The sequence below is a fragment of the Typopeltis vanoorti genome, chromosome 8 (assembly GCF_054136105.1).
Source record: "Typopeltis vanoorti isolate ZY-2024b chromosome 8, IOZ_Tvanoo_1.0, whole genome shotgun sequence".
NCBI classification, from domain to species: domain Eukaryota; kingdom Metazoa; phylum Arthropoda; class Arachnida; order Uropygi; family Thelyphonidae; genus Typopeltis; species Typopeltis vanoorti.
The window spans coordinates 124,473,881-124,494,015 of record NC_143556.1 but is presented as its reverse complement, the minus strand read 5'-3'; the positions used below and the strand labels follow the sequence as shown (position 1 = coordinate 124,494,015).

The window sequence follows — 20,135 nt, the reverse complement described above, 5'->3', positions numbered from 1 at the left end:
TGAGAATTGATAATCCTTGTGTGAGGGCTATTTAGCCACACAGGAGCACAATATTCAGCACTTGAGAATATCAAAGCAAGGGCTGTTCTCCGAAGAGTAGAGGCTCTAGAACCCCAGGTAGTGCCACAGAGTCTCTGTAGGATATTATTACGTGTCCTTAGTTTATATGACAAAGTTTGAAAGATGATGCCGGAAAGTGAGAGAACGGTCAAGTGTGACTCCCAAGTACGTGGGGAATGTATTATATGGAAGTATAGTGTTGTTCAATTCAATTTTTAGTTTCACAATTGCCAAGTTATTACTTAGATGAAAACAAGATTACCGTTTTGCTCCTATTTGATCAGGGTCTCCATCTTTTAAAATATTCATCCAGAATAGTTAAGTCAGCTTTTAGAATTTCTTCTGTACGACTTATGCATTTATGCTGTGTAGTTATTGCTATACGTTTTGCGGAACAACAAAATTTCCTTGACGAAGTGACGAGAAGATCAGATATATATATAGATTGAATAATAACGGAGATAAAACAGATCCCTGTGGCAGTCCATTATTTAACTTCCTTTCGCTGCTTAGTCACTATAAATTTTCTATCTCTTAGCATATTGTTAATAATATGGACTATTGTTTTACATGGGATAATTTTATATAATTTATATAGAAGGCCTTGTCTCCAAACGGTGTCGAAGGCTGCTGACAAATCAATAAATGCTGCTGATGTTTTTAAACCTTTTTGAAAACCAGCTTCTATGTGAGTTACCAAAGAGAGAACCTGGTCACAACACCCACGATTTGATCTGAAGCCATCTTGTTCTATTGGGATGTTTTTAAAACTTGTGGAGCTTATTCTATTATAAATAAGTTTTTCAAAGTGTATAATAACAACAACTGAGAAGAGTAATAGGTCGGTAATTTTCCGGTTTATGATTAGGCTTACCAGACTTTAAAATTGAACGTACTTTTGTTTTTTTTTTAAATAGTGGGAAGTTTACCAGTTGTAAGAATGTCAGTATAAAACTTGGATAACCATAACCTTGCATTTCTTCCCAGATTAATCAAAAATTCTGGATGAATGTTATCAAAACCAAGAGCCTTACCAGGCTTTAATTCCTTTAAGGCTGCTTCAACTTCTTGCTGCGTAAAAGGATGTGCAAAATTTGAAGTTATAGGTGAAGACTTGCTAAATTCTTTTAATTTTCTCTTTATATATCTTGTATGCTTTTTATTGTTTGGGATACGTAATATATTAATAATATGTATAGCTAGTTGATCTGGGGTGATTCTTGGTTGTTCTTTAATCAAAGGAGCACTACCACCTAGTTTCCTAAGAAGGCTCCAAGCTTTGCGGCTGGAATGAGTAAAGTCTATACCTTCAACTGTATTTACCCATTTTTTCCTTCGGGATATATCCAAGTTTTCTAGGAGTTCGTCTGCTGTTTTTGGGTCATTGTTTATCTGATATTGATTATAAAGTAATTCACATTCTTCGCTCCAACCATGTATATAGTTATTTCTAATACATCTAGGAATACTTTTCTTGGTGGCAAGCAGGACTACACTTATAAATCGATGAAAATTACTACTTATTGGAGATATCCAGCGAATACATTTGTCTGTTCATTTTCGTATTTATTCCAGTCAGCCTTTTTAAAATTCCAGCGTGGGATAGGCTTTGATCTTATAAATGGAATGGAAATGCCAGTGTCAATTAATACCGGTCTATGTTGACTATGAGCAAAGTCAGTTAAGACCCCTTCTCAGATTTTTCATAGGGTAACCTGAATTATTTTTGCTCACAAGACATAAATCAGGATTATAATCTCTTTTCCATTCCGCAGATCTAAAATTGCCTTTGTCTTTTAAGTGAAGATTATTTAGTTCGATCCAATCAACAAGTTTTTCGCCACATTCGTTGTTTCGAGCATGATTCCACTGTTCATGGCGACTATTATAGTCCCCAATGTAGATTGCGGATATTCAGCAATAGGAATAATTTTTTTCCGGCCAAGGTGATCCAGGTGGCTTATAAATATTCGTAATTGTAATATCTTGACCTTTTATGACTACTGTATGTATGTTTTCTACAATATTTTGAGATTGTAGAAAAACTTATGGCATTCAAATGCAATGAGGCATGGGTATGATTAGTTTTTTGTGGAGTAAAAAAAAAGTTTCCAGAAACTGAAGAACCCTTCCTCATTCGTCTGAAAGCTGCTTATTCACATTTAAATAATAATAATAATAAAATCTAGATAAACGTTGTTTGGATGTTTTGCGGCATTTGAATCCATTATCAGCTGTACATTCTCCTTTGCCTGTCCAGTATATGCAAAATCTAGACCTTAGCTGACAGCAGTTTTATATGTACCAACGGATACATTGCGAAAAGCATATCTAATCATTCTTATATTTCTTTTTCAGCAAAGAATATGTTATTACTGATATAGAATTAATGTGCTGAATTTAATACATCTCATATCAATATCAATAATGATAGTAAAGAACTCGATTCAAATTCGGAAATAGTTGAATAATTAAAATGTATAATTATAAGTTTAAAATATATCTGACTATCCGGACGATAGTCAGACTTACAGGATGCAATTCTTGTCATCTACTAAAAGATTTTGCTGGATTGTGGGATTTTGATTTCGTAATCCAGAAAACTCTACCGTCGGATGCAGATAATAAATGTATGTTAGGATTAGGAATAACGCTTTTGTTCAGCCACGCTTCCTAAATACACTCAAATACCGTCACGGATGAAAATTTGGAACCAGCGGTTAAAAAAATTAAAAAAAGATTGAGCTAAAATAGTTCTTTCTACCCTCTCTCAAGAAATTAAGAATGTGTTGGAAGAATTATTTTATTTTTTATTTTAATTTCTTTATAAAATATTTTGAAGCAAGTAAAAAAAATTCAGTTTTATAAAATAAAATGCCAATGCTCCCAGATAGTAAATCCATATGAAAAAGCCTTTTAGGAGTAACTCAGTTGGTATAGACAAACCCTTTGGATGTCCATCTACAATCATAAATACTTGCCTTTAGAGAAGGCAGCAGGGAAGTGGCATGCCGACTGCATTAATTCGCCGTGACCCTCATCAGGGAACTCTACACATCCTAGGGGAAGGGAGGAGGGCTGACGGAGGCTAAATCCATTATCTAGATAATCTCATAGATTTTATGAACTTCACTTGAGGTAAAACAGAATCCTGAGTCTATTAAGATCTCATGAATAGCATCATTTTCTTCATATTTGAATACTTAATCAGGAATAAGTAGTTACTCCAGATATCCAGAATAATTTTATGTTCAGTTTTTAAATCAGCTTTATCAACTCTGATTCGTTTCATTGTAGTATTTTATGCTTTTCTATGCTTTTTAAATAACCTCAGAAATATTTGAGAAAGGTTTACATGAAGAGAATATTGCAAAACAAATCAAGGATGATGAGGTATCTAAACCTAACATAAAAATCAAACGGAGTAAAAAATAAATAAAAATGGGGATATTCTAAATGTCTGAGACTATTTTTCAGCATTCATATTGTGAAATGTAGCTCCATACTATTTCTTTTGGTTCACATCAGAAATAGCAGGACATGCACTATTAGTTCATCGTCATTTAAAGATGAGATTCTTAAAGTTGGACTGCCTAATTACAGAAGCATTATTATTTTTTTATTTTATACTCCCTAAGATATACGAACCTGTACTTATTTCGCTATTTAATATTTGCAAGAATGGCATAACTTATCTATCTGAATTTTCCTTTTTTTCCTTTGGAATCATAGTCGTGGTTGTTTGAAATTATGGCCAATGCAAAAAGGTTGTGAGTCTAGTGCATTATGTCTCTAAAACTCTGTGCGTTCTTTTAGAAGAAATTGACTAATTATTGCAATAATTATGACTAATTATTGCTATACAAAGCACAGGAACCATTACTAAAAAAAGTATCAACTGTAATGTCTGTCAAATGTTGGCAATTCCTATTCATGAGCTTTAGACAAAAATGTTCCTTTTTGTTACGTAAACTTGACTCTATTATAGTAAGTTTATCAGAACTTCTAGATACTCTTTGGTATTTGTCAAAACAAGAAAATGCGTAATTCTACTCATTATAAAGAAAACAAAATGACTTTGTGGAAATCAGTAATATCCCAAGCTCTCATCCTGCTGAATATAAGAGTAAATAAACTCGATAGCTTGTGAGATCCTTGAATTTACCCTATTTTATTATCATATAATTCTACCTCTGCTTAATATGTATCCAATTTAGTGCCATCGCACAAATAATCGAAAAGGCGAATAGCTCCGTATTAGTTTCCCTCCAAGTAAGTTCTTTCTAAAGCAAGCAACATATTTAGCCCATCGCCTTTGATACTTCTGGAATCTTACATAAAAATTCCTTTTCGGAATGTTAAAGGTGACTCACTGTATTTTGTTTGATTGTATTGATGTTATTTTAAATCTGGGATGATTCGAAACATGTAGATTTATAAGTGGGAGATGTCTTTCATCGCCCGGTGAAACACCACTGTCCCACTTTTTAGAGGCGTGAAGTGGAGTTTGTAATGTTTCGCCTCTAGAGTACGGATTCTGGTGTTTTTTCCCCATTTTCTCTTTCTACACGCAGTGCGTGTATGAAGATATCCTTGCTCCTGCTCCTGCACCCCATGTTCAAATCTTTTATAAGAGAACCAGGGTATAGATGTAAATAGGTTTATGCGGGCCGTCGCAAGGTTGTACACAGAGCCGAACCTGACGGTAACTTTTCAGGAGGCTTCCCTATCAACTTGCGAATAATACTGTTACTTACCTGACAAGTTGTGCTGGGAAAGAGCTTGCTGAGGGAATGGTCCCAGGCTATGCTTGAAGTGACTTCTGGTTACTCCCTGTGAGTGATTGAATGACCCCGAGTCCTTCATCCCCTGCATGTCCCCTACTCTTTAAATTTGCCATTTTCTTTTTACTCATGACCACGATGAACAATACAAAATATCATAGAATTACTGTGGATAAACGAATCCTTAAAAAACACCAGACAAATCTCAAAAAGCATCAAAATCACTTCACAAATCCGCACAAATGCACTCTAAATCCAAAACAAACCCTCAGAATTCCTTGCAATAAAAATCTCGTATATTAATTTCATTGACATCAGGGGTCTTAATTCCAATATCGATTATGTTCACCACTACCTACGATCATTCAAACCCGACATACTATTTAGTACTGGACCACAACTACTATCGTCTACAACTCCTCACCTCAGCTTTCATCATTACATCTGTTATGATGCCTTTCGTAAGAAGGGCATTCTGTGCTGATATCCCATGTCAAAGGTTATTGGAACTGGAATTCCCTTTATATGATATGCTCTGGCTCAGGATCTCCTTACTTCACTCTATTGCTTTATTTGCTGCCTCTACCGTTTTCCAAACTCGAACGACTTCAGTGACCTCTTCGACTACATATCTTTGAACGTCGGTCGCATACAGTCTAATTATCCTGACAGCCAGATAAACCTCTTGGGCAATTTTAATGCATACAATTCCGATTCTCTTCCCTTCTCCGAATTCACAGATCAAGCTAGTAGAAAAGCCAAACTATTTGCTATTAGCAATCACTTAACCAAAATTATCCACATATTCCCCATAATTCCACGTAATCCTCTCTTCATTCTCCCAACATCTCCTCTAACATTTTCTTAACAATCTCTCCAATTCCAAATAAAACGCTAACGTTAGATGCACTCTTGGCAAATCTGATAATAAGTTTCTCTCTTTTGTTAAGATCGGCCTTCTCTAAGTCATTCATAGACTCCTATTCTGTGGAAATTGAGATTACATTCTGAAATTTTACCCATCGTTTCCATTGTCTGAATATTACTTCCAATCTTCCGATCCTAGCATCTGCTCTGATCTAATACAAAAATTATTCTAAATGGGATGAGTGGTTTTATTCTTCACTTCATTCTAAATCTTCGACCTATATATAAAACTCTGTTTTCCTAAAACTGTGCCAAAGCAGTGCAAACCAAAACTTCATCTTATGCCTAATTGCTCCGGTCAAAAACTCTATCTTCCCATTCGCCTTACATTACAGCTCTAACAACTACATAAAACAAATAAAATCTAGCAAATCCAAAGTAGAGTTTGTAAGGGTGAATACACCAAGCTCGTCTCCTTTCCCAATGGCAACAATCTTCTGGTTGTTGAGAAGCCTGTGGAAAAGTAACTTGATGCTCTTTTCATGTTTCTCCCTCTCTTACACATACTGATGCAACATCTCCAAAAGAAAAGGCAGATCCTCTCGGCATCAGTTTTATTCCTCCAATTCTGCAATAGATGAACAAGGAAGAACTCCTATTACCATTCGACAAACTATCCACAGTATGCTCATCTGAAATTTCACCAGAACGACATCATAAAAATCCTCAGAAGCGTTGATCTTAATGTCTCCTGACCTTGATGGTAATCCTCCTGTTGTACTAAAGGCTTTTGCTCTAGAACTCACACACCTGTGCTGCATTGTATCTTCAAGATGTTGTACTCATCTGGCAACTACCCTACAGAATGTAAGCAGACTTTTGTCCATCATATTCCCAAAAATGGAATTTAAAGTCAGTCACCAAAATATCACTCTGTTGCTCTGACTTTAATGCTTTCAACATTAATGCAAAATGCCATCAATAGCCAACTGTTTCACTACTAGGATACCCACTGGTTACTTAATAATCATCAATATAAATTACGTAATTCACTTTCCTCAGCAGACCTACTTGCTAACCTCGCCCATCTTTGTATGCAAGCCGTGGAAAACTTTGTAGAAACTCAAGTGATTGCTTTTGATATTTCTAAGGCTTTGATCGAGGCTGACATTGTGGTCTTTTTATCAATCTACTATTATATGGTATTCCTCCCTTTCCAAATGGATTACCAGCTTCCTCTCTGGCTGATCACTGCGGGTTATGGCGGACGGTTTTCTTTCAGTACATATCTCAGTTAATGATGGTGAACCCCAGGGATCAGTACTGTCACTTACGATCTTCCTCTTAAACATTAATGAACTTCTCTCGCTAACACCCAGTTCTATTCATAGCTTTGCTGACGACAGTAAACTTCGCTCCTCTTTATTTTATTTTCAAAAATCTTCTAGTTCTCACGTAATTCGAGCTTCAACAATCTTCTTTAAACTATCTCCTAAACACTGATCTCAATTCCATTCTTAAGAGAGGTATGAATATGGTGAATTTTAATTCCATCAAAACGCAGTCCTATTTTTAGCTTATTTCTAGAAATACGGATCTTCCCGCTCTCTCTCTCTCTCTCTCTCTCTCTCTCGATTTTGACAATATTTCTCTTTCCAATTAGGACCAGTTTATCAACATCTAATCTCATCAATTCTCACATCTAATCTCTCCTGCCATGACCTCATCATGTCCATAGCTTCTTCAGCCTCCAGAAAACTTTGCATTCTATTCAGGTCTAAGCAGTACTTTTCTGCTCAACTCCTGACATATTATAAAGCTCAAATCTACCCCAAACTTTTGAATAATTTTCCAATATTCGGAGCGGTGCACTTAAAACTTCTCCTTACAATGCTTTGTTATATATGCAGGTGAGAGAATTTTGCTTAATGATGACCCCCCCTCCTTCACCACCACCTTTCAGTCACGTTCCCATAAACCAGTGTTTCTCACTTTAGATATCCTTGTACCCCTTCTTAAAATTTCATTATTACCAAGTACACCCTTATCAAAATAATAATAAGAACAATACGTAACGCATAAATAAATACAAAAGTATATTTCATTGTAAAAAGTCTATTTTATTTGAATTCAGATGTATATGTAAACAAAAAAAAAAGATTTTATTTAAGTTAAGGGATATTACATCCCATATTGTTTCTTAGCCGAATAAAAAACTCAAAGAGTTTCATGCCGAATATAGAAACTATATAAAGTTCGGCGATTCCAAGCGTAAGCAAATACCTGGATAGTGCAACACCTGACCCATTTGGTAGTGCAAACTGAAGCAACTCATAGTAAGGGTGGAGCAAGCTCAGATCACTATTCTTGGTATTTACCCATAATGTGACTTAGCTCGTAGGAGCTGTATTACTGTTCTACATTATGAGAGAAGATCACTACCTAGACCGGTTTCAACCTTTATTGAGGTCTCATCAGTGAGTAGGTAGACCTAGTTAATACAGAGTATTAATACTCTGTATTTTTTCTTCGGTCTGTAGACATCATATGTGTAGCCAAATCCTCTCTGTGTATGCAGCAGTGTGTCGACTTTGCAACAGCTTGAATCCTGAAACAAGCCCTTTTTTTAGATCCAACCATGGATTTCGCACCGTCCGTGCTTATTCCAACACAACTTTTCCATTCAAGCTTCGTTTGATGCATAGATGTATTTATATTGTTGAATATATCTTCTCCTGTTGTATGTTCTGGCAAGAGTTGACAAAATAAAAGTCGCCATGAAAGTTTTGATTTTTTTCGTACCTAACGAACACTAAAAGATTTGCAAAATTTGTAAAGTCGGTGGATTCATCGACCTGCAACGCATAACAACGACTCTTACGTATATCGGATAACAATGTTTGTTTTATATTTTCAGCCATTTCAGTGGGTCTTCGATGAAGAGTATTATTTCAAAGGCAAATCCGATCAAAATACCATTTTGCATTATCTCCGATCATAATTTCTGCTATTTGTTTTGCTGCAGGCTTGACCAAAGTTTCACTAATTGTTTCCGCTGCACCACCTTTTGATATTAATAGCGACACACTATATGAAGCTTCCAAAGCCTTCAATTATTTTCGTCTCCTGACAGGATCGACATCATTTTTTGAAATTCTTTTAAATTTTTTACTTTATTTTGAAAACTTTCTACAGGTTTGTTTTTTTATTCATTTTTCGATTCAAAATGGCGATTTAAATTAGATGGTTTTATGCTTTCATTTTTTTAATGTTTCACCACAAATAATACATAATGGAATAGGTTCCTCTTTATTTCATGTCAATGAAAATCCGTATTTCAAGTAATTCATATCGTACTTGCGGATGTTTTTCTTCTTCTTCCTAGTTGATTCTTTAGAGATGTCAGAAGCCACGCCCTTATCAATTTCATTTGATCCAGATATAATATCAACGTTTTCTTGTTGCTTACAGCTACTTATCTGCTATATTGTTTTTTGTGTGTTTTGTAAATACAGTCTTTAACTAATTCCATACTTAAGAATTTGAAAACTGAAAAAAATATAATATTTATTATAGGTATGATAACTTCAGTACATTCTTAAAGCAATTGTATCACTGTAAAAGTAGTACAAACCTATTAATTGTTATTTTAATTAATAACAAATTTTTAATATGTTCAAATAATGAAGCACATTGATTAATATCTGCTTAACTGCCTTAATTACATCTACTAATTATTCATATAATTACTTTTTTATCAGTTGTTATCGTACGCTGTTGTTGCAGGCTCGCAATGTACTATCATATACAAAGCTGAACGAAGATTTCACGAATGATTTGCCCGCGAATTTGCAAACTATTCAAATGAAGCAGTTATCACAATTTGAGTAGGAAAATTCATACATAATATATAATTTAATGACAAATATATATATTTAATATAATTCTTTTTTCCTTAATAATGATTCCATGCATGATTGCACATCATAAAAATTGGTGCAAAAGAAAATACATTAACTTCTTTTTTCTCATCAGAGCAGAACAAGGCTACCAAGCGATTATGCATGTAAAGTGATTTGACTAAACTTGGCAAGCATGTGGTTCACTTTAAAAATGCGAAGAGGGCTCAGGGAACAGCAACAAATAATGTATTCGAATTCGATTCTTCATGAGAATAATTCATAAGAAAAAAGAGAAAATTACTTCTTGATATTCACAAGAGATGAATATCAAGAAGTAATATTCATCTCTTGTACTTGAACTATGGGAGAAGCAAATATTCAGAAATTGAAAACATAACTAAATGCTTAAAAAAATTAAATGAAGACTGTTTTTCTATTTCTATGATAATGTTTATTTTCTTGCGAAATCTGAAGGATTTTAACCGCTGCAACCAAGGTAATTAGATTCCCTGTTGAAGAAAGATGAGATTTCAACGGCGAAATGAAGAACTAAGTGCTTTGGGACACTAGAAATTCTTTTTTTTTTTTTTGATGAAAGTGTATTCTCCTTTGCACATAATATAAAAAAAAAGTGAAAAAAAATAGTAATCAAATGTGGAGAAGTGATAAAAAACGGTGCTGAAAATCAAATCATTTTCTGTCAAACCTTTTTTAATTAACTATGCCATCCCATTACTTCGGACGTCAATTTTTATGGGAAAATGCTGAAAGAGCTTCAGTATATAATGTTAGAACACAACACAAGGAAATAACAAGGAGCATCTGTTGAGAAACTTAATGGTGTATCATATCACTTATGCAGCATATTTGCAAAATACTTGGTCACATGCACCATCACGTGACCACTATTTATTTATTAATTTTTTATGTTGAGTCCATACAGGAAAAGTTAGTTGATCAACCTATACTACATTAGCACCATACGTATATGGGTAATGGGTTAGGAAAGGAGGAACTTGTTTATCTTTGATTTAAAAGAATGTATATTGTATTCTTAGGAAACAATCAGGGGAAGGCTGTTCCATAATACAGCAGTAGCAGAGATGAAGGAGGAGGAAAAGAAACTTATTCTGTGGGTTTCAAGGTGCACTGTGAAGGGATGTTGAGTAGCAGCTGCAAGTGTTCCAACGAGTTTACTACTAAGTAAGGAAATTATTGATGCTATTTCAGATGAACATTTCTCATGGAAATATTTATAGAATACACATATTGTAGAAACGAAAGGTCGGTGCGAAAGTGGAAGGAGTTGGTTTGTAAGTCTAATTGCTCTCCTCTGTATTGAGCCAAATATTTTGAGTGAGCTTTTAAGGTGCCCACTCCAAATGTGAGAGGAATATTCAATAGCTGGGCGGATTTGTGATTTGTATACGTTTAACAGCTATTCAGTGGTGAAGTAACGTCCGGTTTTTGGAAAATGAGGACGCAATGGTTGTGATGTGTTTATGCCAGGAGAGGATTGATGTCAGGCTAGTTCCAAGAAGAGATATTTCATCTTGTCTGGAAATTTGAGTATTATCAAAAATAATACTGGGGGAAATAGTTCTTTTTGTGAGAAACAAGACAGAACTGGATTTTACTAGCATTGAAATTGACAAGATTATCTGAGTCCCATTGGAGGATGGCTCGGAAATCAGAATTGAGGGCAGTGGTGGCTGATGTTCTGTAGATTGAGGTGAATTGTGCAAAGTAGGGTTTATCAAATGAAAGGGAGGTGTGCAATGTGCTGTTATTTGCAACACTGTGTATTGGGTTGGATGTCAACTGGAGTAAGTCATTGATATATAGCAGGAAGAGAGTTGGTGAGAGGACTGAACCTTGTGGAATCCTAGCATTAGTTGAATGTTGAGTGGATAAGGTACCATCCACTATCAGACATAGTGTGCTTCTAGACTGGCATTTCAACTACAGAAGTCCTGAAATAGACCAAACGATGGTAGTTTGCTTAGTAAGCCTTTGTGCCAGACCAGGTCAAAAGCTGTAGCGATATCAAGTGCAACCACTTGAGATTCATCAAAGCTCTTCATGGCATTTGTCCAGAGATGGGTGACATATGTGAGCAGATCTCCTCTTGACCAGCAGCGACGGAATTCCTACTGCCAGTCATTTATTAGGTTGGTGCCTTCAAAGTAGTGTAGAAGTTGGGAATTGATCATTTTTCCATTACTATAGACAGGACTGAGGTGAGTGAGATATAGCGGCAGTTAGACAACATGACAAATAGAGTATAGGCCAATTTCCAGGCTATGGGATAGATACCAATGGAGTAAGAGAGCATATACAGGCGACTTAGGACAGGAATCAGTCAACTGATGCACAAACTATCAGAACAATAGGAGGAATGCCATCAGGATCAAGAAAGAGATATTTGTGTGTAATTTGGACAATATTTTTCTGATTTCTCTCTGGCAAAAGGATATATTGGGCATTGTATGTTGGGCATCTGAAACTGCTGGGGACATTTACTATTGTAACTTATGCGTGCATTGGGAGCAGAGTGTGAAGCCAGGAGATTGGCTTATTCTGTGAGTTGTGATACAATATAGCCAGCTGGGATTAGTAATGGGCAGAAGGTACGACCAGTTGCTTTCGTAAAAGACCAAATGGCTCGATTGCCGTTTGGACAGAATGCTAGTTTCCCGCGTGTTGCTCTTTTGATAGTTTGATAGTTTTTTTTGCATCTCTTTCGGGCTTGAGAATAAGTTCCAAAGAAAGATGAAGTTCTTGATGTGAGCCAGATATGATATGTTTGATTTTTCTTTTGTACAGCCTTGGCACATCTTTTGGAAAACCAGGGTTTGGTCAGGGAACAGCAGTTCAGAGTGGTGTGAGGAATGTATGTTTCCATTCCGGTGTGAATTACTTTGGCGATAGTTTCAGTGCATGTGTTTAAGTTGGAAGGCCGGAAGCAATAGTCCAACCATAGGAATGAGGCATAGAAGTGGCGGAGGCAGGCAGTGATCATGGGAAAATGTTCCAGTGTGTGTGTGTGTGTGTGTGTGTGTGTGTGTGTGTGTGTGTGTGTGTGTGTGTGTGTGTGTGTGTGTGTGTGTGTGTGGAATAGAATAGAATTCACGGGTTAATTCATTTCAATTATGAGAGTGAACGAAAATGGCAATTACGATTAAGCGGACAAATCATCGTTAAGATTCCTTGTAGGAAATAAAAGAAATAACTAGCGAATTTTAAGAAAAGTGATTTACGCTTTCTATTTATTTCCTACATGGAAATATTTCCTACAAGGCAACAAGAATAAATACATTAACCTCACTATTTGGAGTTTTAATACATAGCCCCACTCAAATACATGTAATATTAGTTAACGCTATGCAGATGTAATATTAATAACTCTTTAAAAAATGTCCTATGAAAAATAACTACAACCACATGACCCTACAAACTTATAGCGTTATTTGCAAAATATGCTGGGATAGAAGTTTAGCATATTATATATATATATATATATATATATATATATATATATATATGGAGTTTTAATACATAGCCTATGTATTAATACATAATACATAGTTTTAATACATTTAATAAATATATATATATATATATATACCTTTAAGGGAGATAATCGCTCGCATATTGTCTATAACATTAAAATAACTATATTAAAAATCGGAGATAAGAATTTGTTGACGACTGTTATTTTAATATTGTAGTTATCCAGATAAAGAAAAGTTATTAAATATTATTTTGTCTTTTAAATCATTTTACAAATTATCGAATATCTGCGCAATTCAAGGCTAAAAGTTTTATTCTAGCTATTGCTGGATGATATGCTATATATTGCTGGATGATATGCTTAACTTAACACTATTTGGAATAACAAGGACAATTAGTGCAATAATAGTTATAAATATGTATAATACAAAACTATTTAAGATGATTAATTAAATGTTTAAATGAGAAAGTATTAATGATTCGAGTTGAAATCGTTACGATTTCTTAGCACTTGAAAACTTCCTTGTACCCTGTGGAAATGAAAAAGATTATAGGCTGGATATTTGTTTTGTGCTAATATTTCTGTGCATATTGCATGCGCATCGGCAACTAGGAGAATATTATGTCGTATACTGAGAAGAAATAAAAGCACCATCTCCATGAGACATACTTAACAGTGGGATTTCAGAATTCATTTAATTAATGGGATAGGATCTAATGAAATAAAATTGAATATTACAATCTAGTTCAATCGTGAATCATTTAAATGATTCGAGAATTAATTATTTCACAGTCTGGAACTGAGAGGAAAGGATTTAAACATTAGAAACAGCTACTTGCCCATGCTTCTTTATGATATTTATCTTGATGATGATGCTGTAAGATTTCTGAATTTCAGAAAATGGTTTATGTTGCGTTCAAGTAAAATTGCAACTAATCGCCAGACTTTTTATTGTGCCCACTTTTTCAGATATGTAACATATCTTAATTCTTATATGAAGCAGATAAAACAGCGAGAAATAAATGGTCGAAATTGTTGGAATGATATCACCCGTAGAATCGACTTTATCATTTTACTTCGTAGTCAGTTCTTTCCTTTCCAGCTCTTCTATTCACCTTGGCTCAATGTACCGAAGTTCTTAGCGAACCTACAGAAATTTAGAAAACAACGTTATGTCTGAAAGTTCAGTCTGAAATGTAACTAAATGAGTTGAAAGACTGCTCTTTAGAGATGTCTCTGAAGTCTTTCATAATGTGGAGGCGTTCATAAAGAAGAAACGACCCACGCAATCTTCTTAGATTAAACTAAAATTCTCGGGGAATTAGGGCCATGTAAGAAACAACTATCTTCTATGTATACTATGTTAAAGATACCAAGCAATTTTATAAGCTAGGTTTTAATCCTTTTTTCCCAATAGCTCTGCATTACTTCACCCTTGACATTTTTATGGTCTGGCTCCCACTGATGAGACCTCAATAAAGGTCGAAACCGGTGTGGGTAGTGGCCCTTGCCTTTAATGAATAGCATCATACATCTCCGCAAGGGGATGTGCTTTGCATTAGGGGAAAATACTAAGGGAAATGATCGGAGCTTACCCCACCTTTACCTTTACCACGAGTTGCCTCAGACTTGCACTGCGTGCAGGCGCAAACTTGACTTACTTGGGAAACCTAGCCTATAAAAGTGCTTGGTATCTTTAACATATATAGTAGACATAATTATGCATTATTAACTATTAGGATGACCACCACCACCACCACCATCATCATCAAATTCCTGCCATGTACCCTTAAGGGGTGCACAGGCTATTAGGATGACTGTGAGCTTGAAACATTGTTAATGGGAGAAGAATTTTAGGCTATATTTCCAGATAAATTTGAGTGCATAAAAAGAGAAAAAAATCAAGTAGAATAACAGTTGAACCTATATGTGTTATAATATACATGATGTTGAATGCAGGAGGATAAATCTATCTATAATCATTAGAATTCGAAACAAAATGATTCTGAAATTATCATATATTAAATTATTTAATATATGATAACATTACATAATATAATAATATACTAAACGTCTGTGGAGCATAAGGTGTGTGCATCATATGCTCCACTTAGAAAACCAGAACTCCCTTTTGTTAGAGTTACTTTCATCTCTAATAGGTAAAACTCCAACATCACCAAAATAATAGAAAACGATAGACTCTTCTTCTTATTCTTCTGCAAAAAACTTTCTAGATTCTTCATTCCAAAAATCAGAGGTTTATCCGAAAACTTGCAGTCTTCCAGCTAGAGTAATCTTCACTTCCCTTTTCGTCCATTTTTAACATTAATGTGATTCTTAACTCTCCTAATCTTTCCTGACAGGTGTTTAGAGAGCTCCCTGATCGTGCGTTCTCTCTTTTTATGCAGGCATGCCATTTTGCTCAAATACGTTTGGGAAAACAGCAGAAACATATTCAGTTACAAATCTGATAAACAGAGTTTCTCCAGTCATACCTATACTAGATGCGCAGAAATAAGATTCACGTATTACTACAAAGCAGTGTTTTTAGTAGGACGATGGTATAAAGAAAGCAGTGAAGCTAATATTTAACAACTGAACCTAAACTGAAATGATTTTCTAAACTTTCCTCGAGTTGGGGAATTTGCCTAATTTATATCCCTCATAACAGTGCTAAATAATGTAATACATTTCAGTAATTTCTGTGCCACTTTCTTTGAATTCTAATGTTATAATTCGAGCTGTCCTCCTGCGGTTAACAGCATGTATTGCACACGTGCTATAACATTCAATTTCTGTTCATATGATTTTTTTCTCTTTAAACGGTAAGCTTTGAAAATGGTCTTGAAAAGACTAAAATTCTGCTCTCCTTAATTTATTAAGTTCCAGAAGAAGTCAGTCTTTATTTTAATTACTTATAAGAAAAATGGTTTACGGGTTAATTAACCTGTTTTCTACCACTTTCATGTAATATAGGTGCAGTTACAAGCAACTGTACCGAAACTTGACAATGTTGGGAAGAATATGTAGACAAATGACAAATGCAAATTCGTTTATTTTAGTATATGCATTGCTTATGTTATTAATACAATATTGAACAATTCCTCAATAGTAATATTGACTTCAAAATATTATTTTGTAATATAATTTAAAATTACATGCATATACAAAGAATTTTTTTTTTCTTATTTAAGCAAAACTTCGAAATATTCTTCCACTGAAGTAGTATAGATTTTCAAATCTTTTGGGGTAGTACTATTACAAAACAAAAAACAAAATACGTGGAAAAGTAATAACTGATGTTACTTGGTCAGCTTGGCAGTTGGTAAGAGCTAACAATTATGGCAAACTGATTACCAGCCTGTTGAAATGTTTAAACTGCCTTTTTTAAACTTTAGTCAGTGACAGTAACTTATGCAAAGGACACACATTTCATTTTCAAAATGAAAACAACTTCCTAGGAGGAGCCCTTTCCCACCTATTCCTAAACCATGTTCAAACAGTGTAGTTTGTCATACACTTGATTCTTTTTCTTAAATAGTCTCTCCAATTTTGAGATTAGCAATCAGTGTACACCAAATTGTGTGAAGCACTGACGTTTCATATTTATACTCTGGAGCTAGTACTGTAATTCGGCCTCAGTTACGATGTCCATAATTATGATGAAAACAATAAAGTATCCTCTGTCTATAGATACGTGTGTTCAAGGGACGGTTTGTCTAATTTGATGGGCAAAAAACCTGAGTTTCCTGGAGAAAATCCCTTTACCTCAGTATGAGACAGACTAACTCACATTTGATCGAAAATCTCTGGTAAACGTTCTTCGGTTTCAGACGAGATTCGAACCTAGATTTTAACATCCAAAAAGCTCTGTCGAAATCAAATGAGCTACGGTGGCTCTGATTCACGTTTTTGCAGTGTAATATTACAGAACGTAATATTACACTGCAAAAATGTTACAGAAGAATTTCTTGCATTTCAAATAACACTGCATCATTAAATTTACAAATAAAAGCGGGAACTATCCGAACCTAGATTTTCTATTTTCCAAACTTCGAGTAACGAGATAAAAAACATCACCGTCTATCAGTTCACTATGAAATCCACATCATGGATTTCATCCAAGTTAAATAGATGCGCAGCTGAAATAATTGCACGAAGAGAGAAATTCTCAAATAATAATGCCTTTTAAATTTAAATTTAAATTTAAAAGGCATTATTAATGTTATCTGAGATAATATGGATTTAATGATGTTATCTGAGATATTCTGGAAAGCACTTGCAAAAATTATACAGAAATTTAAGCAAATTAATTTTCGTTGGGCATTACTTATACCTAGGGTGAATACAAATTCTCCCGTTGTTTTTCGAAAACCATCTCAAGGAAACTGCATTAAATGTAGTGGAAGTCGACGTTAAATCTATCCCTGGAAATTGTCATTAGATATTTATATCTAGTAGTAATTTCTTGGATTCCCTCTTCCTACCATTAGATATTTATATCTATGTGTAATTCCTTCATGCCGTCATACCATATTATTATCATGTGCAACCACGCTATCCATCTGGTCAATAACTGTTGTATGGAATAGCTGTACTTCTGAGAATAGCATTTGATCGCTGTGAATCTCAGAACAAACTGCATCGTTAACTTGTGAACACGTTCGCAGATTATGTCTGAACATAATTAAGTAAAGGTTACAACCTGGATGTAATCAAACCATCTGCAAATATATTGCTCACCGAAACTTGAGCTCGGAAATCTATCTATGCCAAAACAAGAGTAAAATGACACACACACACACACACACACACACACACACACACACACACACACACACACACACACACACACACACACACACACACACACACACACACACACACACACACACACACACACACACACACACACACACACACACACACACACACACACACACACACACACACACAAATTAAAAATGTCAAGACCAGTTCTGTGCAGTACTAGGGAGAAAACTGCTTAATAGGCGTAAAGTTCCTAAAATCCTAGAGAAGGAAAGAAAGCGTGCAACTTTCAACCGACTATTAAGCTGGATTTAAAAGCGAATGAAGTTGTAACCATGTATATTCAGTTTGGAATAGAAATATATAAAATATATAAAATAAAGGTGTACGTAATCCGCTATGCCTTTCTTCGCAAAAGCAAATCAAAGCCGAGAAGCACTCATGTACAGCTTAATATTAGAACCACTAGAAATTAGCGACATCATTGTTTCTGAAAACCACAGAGTGGAATGATTTCTCATAAAATGAAGCGAAAATTATATACCTCCACTCAGTTTATTCCTTACTCTAGTAAGCATGTTCAATTTGGCTTCACCTCTGACATTTGCCATATTACCTTCAAGAATTCCCAGAAGTAATAATGTGCATCCACAGCAGTCATACATCTTATGAAAGAATTAATTCCATGCGAATAATGAAGTTTTGTACTCGTAACGATGACTTTTCATCATCGTACACAAAACAAAACAACTGCTTTAATTTACATCAGCAGTATATTTTAAACAATGCAGAAATATGAATTTTAAATATTGCATTAGCATTATTATTTCAACCCTCCACTTGAGACACGAATCAATCTAGTATCATGTATGATTGAAATGGAGAAAACCGGAGCCAGAAGAAAACCAACCCTAAAACACGAGATCTACAAACATCTGTCCGGAAGATTTTTTAAAGAAATACTAATGAGGTGCACACTGGCTATCATCACTGTTCTTCGATGAAATTAATATATGCAAGATGAGTTTCTCTCGCAGGTTTACATATCTTGTTCAGTCGGAACGAGATTGTGTGGTGTTTTCACCCGAAAAGCAAACGAACTAGCTAGAGAACAAATGAAATTCACAGTCAAATTGCACTGTCCTGAATAATTCAGTTCTATCGTTAACTTGTTATGTCCGTCCTTTCCTCTGAAGATTGAAAACGTGCAGTACATTGGTATCCTGGATCATTGAAACTGTGAAACGAAGTTCTTGTATCTGCAAATAATGTTGTGTCACTTATGGCTTACGTTGAGCAAAGAGTGATATAATGGGAAATGAAAATGAACCGTCATTTATTTTGTTTTACACTATCAAGTTATTTATTTTTGTTTTCTAAACAGATCAGACACGAATCTTCTTCCTGTGAATTTGAAAATACGTGCATAATACACTATAAAGATCTTGAAGCGAACTATTTGATGAGGGTCCTTTTCGCCTTGCTTTCAAAATATTTCTGTGTACCCAAGTGCTATCAAATAATTTTCCATCGTCGTGCACAAATTCCTACTCTTAATCAGCACTCCATTTAAAATACGAAGTATATTCAAAGGTGATCTAAACTGAATTTGTACTTCAATTCCAACCACCCTCTCATTATCATATTTCCAAACATGACCTTGACCTCTGAGAAGTGGCATTCAATTCTGGTAGTTCAAATTTTATTTCCAGCAATGTTAACCATTTCAAAAAGAATGGAGTGTTTTTCATTTAATTTCGTTTTAAAGTTAACGAAATAACATGAAGTATGTGGTTCCATGATAACAGCATACGAAGTAGCCCCTAAATCGGCGTATACAGGTTTTAGAGTGATTTCTTTGTTTTCAAGAGAGTATAATTCGATCGAAATGAAACGCTTTTTGAATATTCCTAAACAATGAGAAATTATAACATTCTGGGGGACTGGGCATTCTACTCAATATAGCTGCAGTTGATAACTAACTGTACATGAGGCAGTAGAGAAGATGGAGAAGATGGGAATTTAATATATTCTGTTCAAAGCAATTAGGGGATACTTTGGTTTTCTTGTAAATTATAAAGTTATAAAAATAATTTACAAATGCAACACATTTATTTTAAATATTCTTAATATGCAACAGTGGAGAACACGCAACTACGTACAAAATCATGTTAAGACTTGTCGAAACGAGTCATGGCGTATTAGCATGTGGGGGGGGGGTAATAAAGCATGGCTTGT

At 34.8% G+C, this 20,135-nt stretch overlaps 1 protein-coding gene across 1 annotated transcript in view; it reads left to right on the top strand.

Annotated features, from left to right (window-relative positions):
* Nucleotides 1–20,135, top strand: part of LOC150104327 (atrial natriuretic peptide receptor 1-like) — a 358,232-nt gene that overhangs the window by 53,475 nt on the left and 284,622 nt on the right. The window lies entirely within an intron of this gene.